Raw genomic sequence first — 11,272 nt, forward strand, 5'->3', positions numbered from 1 at the left:
AACATGAACATGCAAAAGCAGCGGGGACATTAACTATCATAGTACTAGCTAACGTTAATCATTAATGTATTATTTAATTTTTTGTATAAAAAAAAACATTCTTACACAATCAAGTCAATGTGGCGATTTATGGGCAAACATTTTTAATGAAAATGACATTAATTCTGCTCAGCAACAAGATTGCTTACCTCAACATGTTTCTTCAGATTTGAAGGAGAGTTCTTGAAGGCCAGCAGCTCATTTTTTCGGGGCAGGCATAGTTTACATAGGAACCTCCACGAGTTGTTTTTTGATCCTGTAATTTCGAATAATGCTTGTAAATACGGCCATGGATGGCTAATTGATTCGGGCTCAGACTCCATCGGATAAGGGCAAGCACCACACCCACAGTGACCCCTGACTGACCACACCAGACTATGCAGCCATTGGAAAAGCGAAAGGGGCCGGGCTCTAGAATCTTTGGATCGAAGGATCTGATTGGGTCCAGAGCCTTAGTTATAGGGCTCTGATTGGGTCAAAGATTAGCGTTCTAGAATCGTTGGTACTATAGCAACCCATATCTATGGCAACCAAACTTGGCGAGACAAACGCCACGTGCGACGGACGGACGGTCAGGAAGACGTTTTGGCAGGGGAAAAACTGATCAGAAAATGTAATGAAAATTTTACGGAACGCTGTAGAAATGTAGTGGAGTAGAAAGTATAATAATTGCTGTAAAATGTAACGAAGTAAAAGTCAAAAGTATGCACTATTGATTCTACTTAAGTAAAGTACAGATATGTGAATAATGTACTTAAGTAAAGTAACGAAGTATTTGTACTTCGTTACATTCTACCACTGATTACATAACTCACAGTTAACAGAGATCACAGGGGGGTTGATAAACAAGTAATAAAGTGAAAAGAACTGCTTTCCACTTGTACAACTCATTAGTATTCCATTTAACAGTGTTTATACTCAAACAGAAGTGTGTTTTGTGCATTTTGTTGCCTAGTTACCTGAAAAGAAGTATGATATGATTAAACGAAGAATGCTGATGTGATGGCTTCTCATCGCTGCATTTACTATGAATGAAGCACATCACAGGCGCGCACCCAACTGAAGCGTGCGATGACGTCATAACGCTGGTTATTTTCAAATGAAAATAATGAATTCACTAAATGCACATAACACTCTTTTTTTTTACATAACGCACAAATAGGAAATCTAACAATATTTAGCAGTATTAGAAAAATAATATTTAGCAAATTTATATAGAAAATAGAAATATACATAAACATAACTTGTATTCACTATATTACAACTACGCTACCATGAGTGCATTAGGAATTGGGCATTCCAAATTGTGCAACCGGTATCTAAACTATTTCAGAATAACACCCCTGGGGGCCTTTTTACTAGAAAAAAAAAAAAAACAAATGTTGAAAAGGTGTACCTTTGGCCCCATTGTACACTATATTTGTAAACTCTATGTTAACATTCTTATTTGCAAATGTATTATGTCGATAACTTTGATTGGCTCACAACGGGCATGGAACCTTTATGAATAATATGAACATAATTCATGGAAGATAAGAAAAAACATATTTTTTGCACATTACATTAAACAAAACAGATGGACTGACAGACTGATCATATTGTGAATACGATGACAGGAGGTTCTACTGTTCAACTGTTGAAATCGGTTTGTGCTTACCAAGATTCAAATCACTGCCCCCAGTGGCCAAATCCAGAAGTGTTAATGTGTCCACAGATTGGCGCCATAAGCAAGTTTTAAATGGCATCATACAAACAACAGGAATGCATGTTATATTAACCCTACTTCTTATTCCAAATTTTTACTCCACATTAGTAAAGTAAAAATGTTATTTTGGAGCAAAAATACAGCCTCCGTTTCAAACCCATCATAATTTTTGTGAATGTGATAACTTGCAGGATTTCCCACATGATCATGTTTTACACAAACCCTTTTTGTGTTTTGTGATAAAGGCATGTAAATAATCAGCCAGACTAAGCATTTTACAGAACTTAATTTTAATTGGAATATGTAAACCGCTTTTCTTAATTAAAATAAAACAATACTTTTCATCTGAATCACACATGTGAGATCAAACAAAATATATTAATTAAAATGTTTAAGCATTAAAACAGCATAATATCCTGAAAAAAACAACACTAATAAATCCAAACACTAATAAAATGGAAACATTTTCCTAAGAACTCTAATTCACATAAAAATTAACAAACAGTGATGTCCCAAGAGTGGTGCAGCTTGAGGTAATTGTTAGATTACATACAGTAGACAGAAGAACTGAACAACTCAAACTGGGACATTTACATAAAGTGCCATGTTGCATACCAGTGCTACAATGCAAACATACAATGTGAGGTTGGTAAAAGGTTATAAGTTACAGACTTTCTTAAGTGCTAACAGTATAAAATCTTACACAGAAATTGTACAGAAGAGATATATAGCCAAAAGCTTGTATTTAGTTACCTCAGTCATGTGTCAAGTAAAATTATATGGGCAACACAAATCCTTTTGCTGTTTTGTGATTAATGCAATTATTAAATCAGTCACATAAATCAAATTACAAATATTTGATTTGTCTAAGTTTCTAGTAACATTTATAGTTAAATAGATTTATACTGAAAAGTCCTAATTGTCAATCGTTAATGTAAAAATTGGAGTGCTAGAAGTGCTGGAAGAGGACAGTAGTAAAACAGAAGGAAAACAATTGTGACCCTCCAAAGGACAGAGAGTTGCTGGATGCAGTTGAACTTGCATTTGAAGATGAAGTTGTATTTGTGTTGTTTGAGGCTTTCTGAGGGAAAGAATCCACCACAGATCTCAGGAATGACGCATAGCTAGAGGTTTTAGTGAAGAACTGGATGTCTTTGGCACGGACAGACCTGCTCACTGCAGTGCTGTTACTGGAGAGTGTATTTGTTCTGCTGTTTGTAGTGCTGATCTGTATTGTCAGAACAGCAGCATGAATCCATGACAGACCCTGTTTACACATCAGTGCACCCCCTTGATCACCCTGAGAGAGAGTGTTTTATAATATTACTTCATGAATAGAGTTTTAGATATATGAGGAAAAATGGTCTCTGTCAGAGAAGCCTCAGATTCATGGTATTTGGCTGTTCATGGTGCATGGTCAATTACATTTCTTGAAAATAATGTTAATTGTTGTGTATTCAAACAGAATTAACTTGCCTCCTGTAAGTTCAGGGAACTTGTACAAATACTGTTTGAGGATGAGTTCCCACAATTCACTATAGCAGTTTGGAATTCCTGAAGTGTTTGATTAGCTGTAAAAGAACAACAAATAATGTACAAAGTAAGAAGATATGAAACAATGGATTAAATATCTAATAAACTATTAATTTGTGACACATCACTAGCTTTCTTCTTAAGGAGGAATCATGAGCCGGTTAAACAATCCAAGTAAGTTTTTATTTTCAGCACAATCACACACAGTCATCTTCGTGTCAGCCTCTCTCTCTCTTTTCGGTCTGGATAGCCCCTTTTTATCCCTCTCCACTCTCATTGCAAATCACAAACAGCTTTTAGAGATAATACCCACAGGTGGGACTGCTTACCGTTCTCATCTCCCAATCTCGCTCTCCATTCACAAATTTTTTGATCTTAGGTCTTGGGCAGGCTACAATCGGAATAGTCTTATCAATTTGTGGCCGCACCTGTCCATGACCCAAGTGGAAACCCAGATACCATACTTCCACCCATCCAATTGCACACTTCTTAGGGTTTCTGTGAGTCCCGCCTGTCTCAGCGTGCTGCAGTTGCCACTGCCAATCATTACTGTAAATGATGATGTCATCTAGATAAGCAGCGTGAAGTCTGAGGATTCTGCCCATGAGCTGCTGAAACATAGCCGGGGCACCAAAAACAAACAGAAAGGAAGGATGACAAATTGGTGTGAACTGAACGATGTGGAAAATGCAATTTTTTCATGGTACATGGGAGTTAAGGGGATCTGCCAATATCCCTTTGTCAAATTCAGTGTCGAATAAAACCGAGCTGCACCTAACTGATCGAGCAGTTCATTAATCCGAGGCATTTGATATGCATCAAATTTAGACACCGCAAATTTAACTTTTCTGTAATCCACACAGAACAGGACAGAGTAATATAGAGCTTTATGTGGGGAGTAATACAAGGACTTTATTTCCCTGTGTAAATTCCCATAATCACAGTCCCCTGTTATACAGCCGGGACTGACATTCTTGAGCCTCAAGAGCCTCAAGTTCTTGAGGTCAAGAATGTATTGAATTAAATTTTTACTCTTTGAAGGTCCCTCCTCCCAATTGTCCCTCATGATGTCACAAGGCTTATGATAGTACAATAATTAGAATTGGGAATGGAGGCTTGCAGGACCTCTCGCTCTGCAAATAACAGGGGTTCGAGCCACTTATCCCAATTCTGAGCATCTTCATGCACAAACTTATGAATCATATTTTTCAGGGTCTGATTAAACCGTTCGACCAAGCCGTCAGTTTGTGGGTGGTACACGTTTGTCTGAATCGATTTAATCCCCAATCAGTTGTACAGCTCGCGTAGTGTACGTTACATGAAAATAGGGCCTTGATCAGTAAGGATTTCTTTCGGAATCCCCACTCAGGAGATAATTCTGTAGAGTGCTTCCGCAACACTACATGCTGAAATGTTGTGCAGAGGCACTGCTTCCGGATATCGCGTTGCATAGTCCACCAGAAAAAACACTAAGCGATTCTACCGTCCGTTCTATTGTCCTTTCGAAGGGGGCCTCGTTCAAAGGAAGGGGGCACAAAGGTGCTCTTAGGGTGGCCGGCGGATTCACCAGCCGACTTTCATGACATGCCGCACACCACCTGCAAATATCCCCATGAATGCTTGGCCTATAGAAATGGGCTATTATATGGTTTAGTTTTTTTTCTAACCCTAAGTGACCCGCCATCAGATTATAATGAGCTGTGCATCCTGCTTCACTCGATAAACCCGATCCTTAATAATTGAAAACTTCGGATATGTGAGCGTGATGTCTGGCTAAAGGTGTTGACCATCAATCACTTTCACTTGATCAAAGGCATGCCTAAGGGTCTCATGTCTGCTCCAGAGGGAAATCCCCTGCAGGGAATACTCTAAGGGCTGGGGAAGCAGCGCCTTCCTCTTCCCATACGTCATTCTGACGTGGAGCTGATGTAGACAGCCCTGGCTTCGCCTCCCCAATTAATTGCACAAGACACATGGACGTTACAGGACGCATCCACACAAAATTTCCTCAATAAAGCATGTAAATGCCAGCCAATTTATACCCAAAAAGAGTCCCTGAAATTTAAAGATGTCACTAACGGATGATCATAAATATCCCCGTGCTCACACCTCACCTTCACCCGCCTACCTGTACCAAAAGCCTCAGATTGAATCAAACTTTGGTTTGATTACAACTGTAATACACCAAGGCTTGATATGTACTCCCCTATGTACTCACAGGTATTTGGTACACTCCTGCTCGATCGGGGGAGGCTCACGGCATATCGGGGACCCAGACCAATGTATCTACCTCCCTGGTGGGGCATTGGTCTTGGAAATGCCAAGGACCCCTGCAGCTCCAGCAGACTGCCCCCCATTTTAGCAAGAATCACGTGGGGGTATGCTGATGCCGGGGTCGCGGCGGATGACCCCCTACTGGGGTAACAAGCTCCTCAAGACCCGTCGGTCCTCCTATTGGTCTTGAAGTAGCTCCTCAAAGCATGGTTGCTGCTTCTTCTGCAGCTCCATGAGGGCCTAGTTTTGGGCCTGGTAGATGCCGGTGACTGTTCTTAAGATTACTTCCAGTGGCGAGGACTCCATAGAAGTGTATCCTTCCTAGGTTTCGGCACCAGTGTGACATGTAAATAGCTTTCTTCTTAAGGAGGAATTGGGAGCTAGTTAAACAAGTTTTTATGTCGACACTCTTTTGCTGTAACACACACACTAATGGCTTTTCAGCACAATCACACACAATCAGCTTTGTGTGTCAGTTTCTCTCTTTGGTCTGAACTACCGCTTTTTGTCCCTCTCTGCTCTCACTGCAAAACACAAAGAGCTGTTAGAGATAATACCCACAGGTGGAACTCCTTACCATTCTCATCTCCTGATCTCGCTCTCCATTCACAAATCGGTGCTTGAACACGCCCCCACCTGCACATCATTCTAAAAGTACTCACATTAAAGGACACTCAAAAAACACACACTTACCTCCTCCGGCTCCTGAGCCCCAGCCTGCCACCCAACATGGAGTATCAGCACTGAAGGTACTATCTTCCAGGTCCACGCATATGGGCTGAATGAACGCTGAGAGTTTTGGTGCACTGGCCAACTGCAAGACTGCAATGTTGTCACCTGTATAATTGCTGATTGTGATGTTCACAACTTTTACAGAGACCTCATTTGGGTTGATGCCGCTATTGTACAGGCGACCTAGGATCACGGTCCAATCGGAGGCATTTTTTGATCTGGATAAGAAGCAACAAAATCAATCCAATCTGAATTTTTTTAATCCTAATGAGCCAGCAAATGTATTATTTTTTTTTTTATTAATTGTCTTTACCTGGAAAAGCAGCTAGAAGAGCTCATGACAAACCGTTCATTAACCATCGTTCCTCCACAAATGTGACTGCCGTTCAACTGCAGACTGGCAATCCATGGCCATACACCTGTAGATGCCAGGGAGCTGTTTCCACCCACACGGGTGTTCAGTTTGGCCCTTCCACACACAACAGCTAAAGAAAAAGAGACAAAGAATAATGCATTCAGGTCTTACTTGTTTTATTTTTTGTGTTTCTTTTAATCTTTTGTTAGAGCTGTCCTGAAAAAACATTATGCATGCATTTTGTATTTGTAGACTATTTGTAGAGACAAAGTCATAGTCCATTAGCATTGCATGATATGTACATATATGTAATATGTCACAGAACAGGCTTTTTGGTCATTGTATGAACAACTAAGCCTTGAAAGTTTCTACTTTTACTGAAACTCATGCATGGTCAGTGGACATATAAAGAGCTTGAGAGATGAGCTGACAGCCACAGCTACCTCTTTGACTATTATTCTTGCTTGAAACTGACCAGGAATATAATTGATTTGTTGCTGAATTTAAGTAAAAGAACAATATCCCACTAAATCCAGTATGCATCTGATAATGCGTTTAACTCCCAGGACATTTAGCTTAATGGACAGTGTGAACTGCACTGCAAAACATTCTTTAATCAGTATTTTTGTCTTGTTTTCCAGGAAAAGTATGTATGTATGTATGTATGTATATATACATTCTCTATATATAGACTGATATATATAATGTATATGTTGACTGGAAAACAAAACAAGACTGAGTAAGAAAATATTTTTTGAGGTGATTATATTGTAATCTAAATCACATCAATCTCCTATAGCTGTAACTTAAAGGAGCTTACGTGCAGCAGTTGTAGTTGCAGGTGCAGCAGTTGATGTAATGGCAGACAAACCACTACAGCTGACACTGAGATCACCATCAGTACCATTGGAGATGAATTTGATGAAGCCTGGCTGATTATTTGGCTGGTTGATCTGTTGAGTGATCCAGGTCTGGTACTGAGAGACTCTTGCATAGACACCTGGAAACTTTGGTAAAGCACATCCTTCACCAAAGCTCACAACCCCAGACTGGATCCAGACTGAGCCCTGTTTGCTGACCATAGGACCACCAGAATCACCCTGTAGAACAAAAAACAGGTTTTATTCTGAGATCATTCTTAACAACATGCCATTTCACCTGCTCTACACATGTAATTAATTATAAAAAATAAGAATAAGAAAAGTAGTGCTATGCTATTGTGACAGAAAACTATGGTTTGAGTGATTATGATAAAATTACAGCCTCTCTGTTAACTTTTTTATTTTATTTTTTTACTGCTAACTGTTATTGTTGTGTTTGTTCTTCTACATTAATTATATTGAAGTAATAAAGGTTGATTCAGTCATTAAATAATATTTTCTGACTTGAATAAACCCAGTTAATTAGAAAATTTAATCTCATATAAAACAATAACTGAGTGCCAACAAAGATCTCAAAAGTCTGACCTTTGAAATGAACTCGAAAGTATTTTGAATGTGATGCACTAAGTTAGACATGGTAAAATTTCCTGACAGGAGTCTTTCCCCCCTTCGATTAGTCCAGCACAGATCATGTTGTCTGTGATTGTTTGGATTCCATAAAGGCACTTGCATTGCCTGTTTCCAACAATAGGCACTTGCACTTCCTGTAGAGTTTCCGGTGAAGGCAGGGAAACTGAGAAACACATAAAAAAAATGAAATTTGTGTCAGCTAGTGCAATAGTACATTATGTTGGGTGACTCCGTTCAGTGTTAGTGCATTCGATTAAACTCTTACCACCGGTTTGAATATTTCCCCATCCAGTGACCCAGCTCGCAGTGCGGTTGAAGAATGTACTGTCAGCAGCTGCCAGGCAGACCGGTCTAATGTAGTCAGTAAATGTCACAGGTGAAGACAGATGCAGGAGAGTGACATCATTGTCATAAGAGATGAAAATGTAGTTTGGATGTTTAATGATTTGAGAGACAGTTTGACACCTGGTTTGTATTTGTTCCTGACTGTGTTTGTTGCCCCAGGTACACAGTCAGGCCGCTAGTTGAAGTACTGAAATTTGGTGAGAGAAAAAGTGTTAACCATCAGCACGTTAATCGAGTGAAAGACAACATTTTATCTCTGCAGGGGTTGGTCTATGATCAACTGATGTTTTTGTGGTTACCTTTGAAAGCAGTGAGCTGCTGTCAGAACCCATTCATTGTTGATGAGTGATCCACCACAGAAATGTCCATTGCTCTTGTGAAGACTGACTTGCCATGGCCATGCACCAACAGGAGCATCCTGTCCTCCTACAATCCTTGTATTAAGGGGGGCTATGCCACAATCTGTTATGGATAAAAGAATGAAAGTATGTTTTAGACAATCAACCAGTCATACAGCAGCAAGAGTTTTTCATAGAATTTGTTCATTTAAGTAAAATAACCATTTCCCACTAAAAACCGGCATGCATCTGATAATGCATTTAACTTCCAGGACATTTAGCTTCATGAAAAATGTGTACTGCACTGCAAAAAAATCCTTTAATACGTATTTTTGTCTTGTTCTCCAGTAAAAAATAAAGTATATATATATATGCATATATATATATAAATATATATATATATATATATATATATATATATATATATATATATATATATATATATATATATAGACTGATAAAAAATATACATGTACAAATATACAAATATACATGACTGGAAAACAAAATATATATTCTTTTTTTTGAGGTGATAATATTGTAATCTAAATCACATCAATCCATTATAGCTGTACCTTAAAGGAACTTACCTGCAGTTGTTGCAGTGGTTGTAGTTGCAGGTGCAGCAGTTGATGTAATGGCAGGCAAACCACTACAGCTGACACTGAGATCACCATCAGTACCATTGGAGATGAATTTGATGAAGCCTGGCTGATTATTTGTCTGGTTGATCTGTTGAGTGATCCAGGTCTGGTACTGAGACACTCTTGCATAGACACCAGGAAACTTTGGTAAAGCACATCCTTCACCAAAGCTCACAACCCCAGACTGGATCCAGACTGAGCCCTGTTTGCTGACCATAGGTCCACCAGAATCACCCTGTAGAACAAAAAACAGGTTTTATTCTGAGATCATTCTTAACAACATGCCATTTCACCTGCTCTACACATGTAATTAATTATATAAAAAATAAGAATAAGAACAGTAGTGCTATGCTATTGTGACAGAAAACTATGGTTTGAGTGATTATGATAAAATTACAGCCTCTCTGTTAACTATTTTTTTATTATTTTTTTTTACTGCTAACTGTCATTGTTGTGTTTGTTCTTCCCTTTAAGTTATGTGGCATGGTGATAACTTGTGTGTACTTATGAGAGTCACCAACATTGTGAATTGTGTGGAACGTTTAGGACTGTGAATACTGGGTTGAATTCTCTGTAAAAACTGAAAATGTGAAGTTGTCACCTCAAGGTGCTATTTCTTACATGGCCTGAACCTTAAAAATACTTTCAGTGGTGTAAACTAATGTAGTGCTACATTAATTACATTAAAGTAATAAAGATTGATTCAGTCATATTAAATACTATTGTCTGACTTGAATAAACCCAGTTAATTACAAAATTTCATCTCATATAAAACAATAACTGAGTGCCAACAAAGATCTCAAAAGTCTGACCTTTGAAATGAACTCGAAAGTATTTTGAATGTGATGCACTAAGTTAGACATGGTAACATTCAGCATTGGGTTTGCAATAAGTGCTCTTACCTGAAAGGAGTCTTTCCCCCCTTCGATTAGTCCAGCACAGATCATGTTGTCTGTGATTTTTTGGATTCCATAAAGGCACTTGCATTGCCTATTTCCAACAATAGGCACTTGCACTTCCTGTAGAGTTTCCGGTGAAGGCAGGGAAACTGAGAAACATATAAAAAAAATGAAAGTTGTGTCAGCTACTGCAAAAGTACATTATGTTGGGTGACTCCGTTCAGTGTTAGTGCAATCGATTAAACTCTTACCACCGGTTTGAATATCTCCCCATCCAGTGACCCAGCTCGCAGTGCGGTTGAAGAATGTACAGTCAGCAGCTGCCAGGCAGACTGGTCTAATGTAGTCAGTAAATGTCACAGGTGAAGACAGATGCAGGAGAGTGACATCATTGTCATTAGAGCTGGAACTGTAGTTTGGATGTTTAATGATTTGAGAGACCGTTCTGAACATCTCGTTTGTATTTGTTCCTGACTGTGTTTGTCGCCCCAGGTACACAGTTAGGCCGCTAGTTGAAGTACTGAAATTTGGTGAGAGATAAAGTGTTAAACATCAGCACGTTAATCGAGTGAAAGACAACATTTTATCTCTGCAGGGGTTGGTCTATGATCTACTGATGTTTTTGTGGTTACCTTTGAAAGCAGTGAGCTGCTGTCAGAACCCATTCATTGTTGATGAGTAATCCACCACAGAAATGTCCATTGCTCTTGTGAAGACTGACCTGCCATGGCCACACACCAACATGTGCATCCTGTCCCCCTACTATCCTTGTATTAAGAGGGGCTATGCCACAATCTGTTATGGAGAAAATAATGAAAGTATGTTTTAGACAATCAACCAGTCATAATGCAGCAATAGTTTTTGATAGAATTAGTTCATTTAAGTTAAAGAACCATT

General features: G+C 39.0%; 1 pseudogene; it reads right to left on the bottom strand.

Annotated features, from left to right (window-relative positions):
- Positions 1-2,693: 2,693 nt before the first annotated feature.
- On the bottom strand, positions 2,694-11,174 carry LOC127648109 (transmembrane protease serine 9-like; annotated as a pseudogene).
- Positions 11,175-11,272: the final 98 nt, after the last annotated feature.

Source organism: Xyrauchen texanus, chromosome 8 (assembly GCF_025860055.1).
Source record: "Xyrauchen texanus isolate HMW12.3.18 chromosome 8, RBS_HiC_50CHRs, whole genome shotgun sequence".
NCBI classification, from domain to species: Eukaryota; Metazoa; Chordata; class Actinopteri; order Cypriniformes; family Catostomidae; genus Xyrauchen; species Xyrauchen texanus.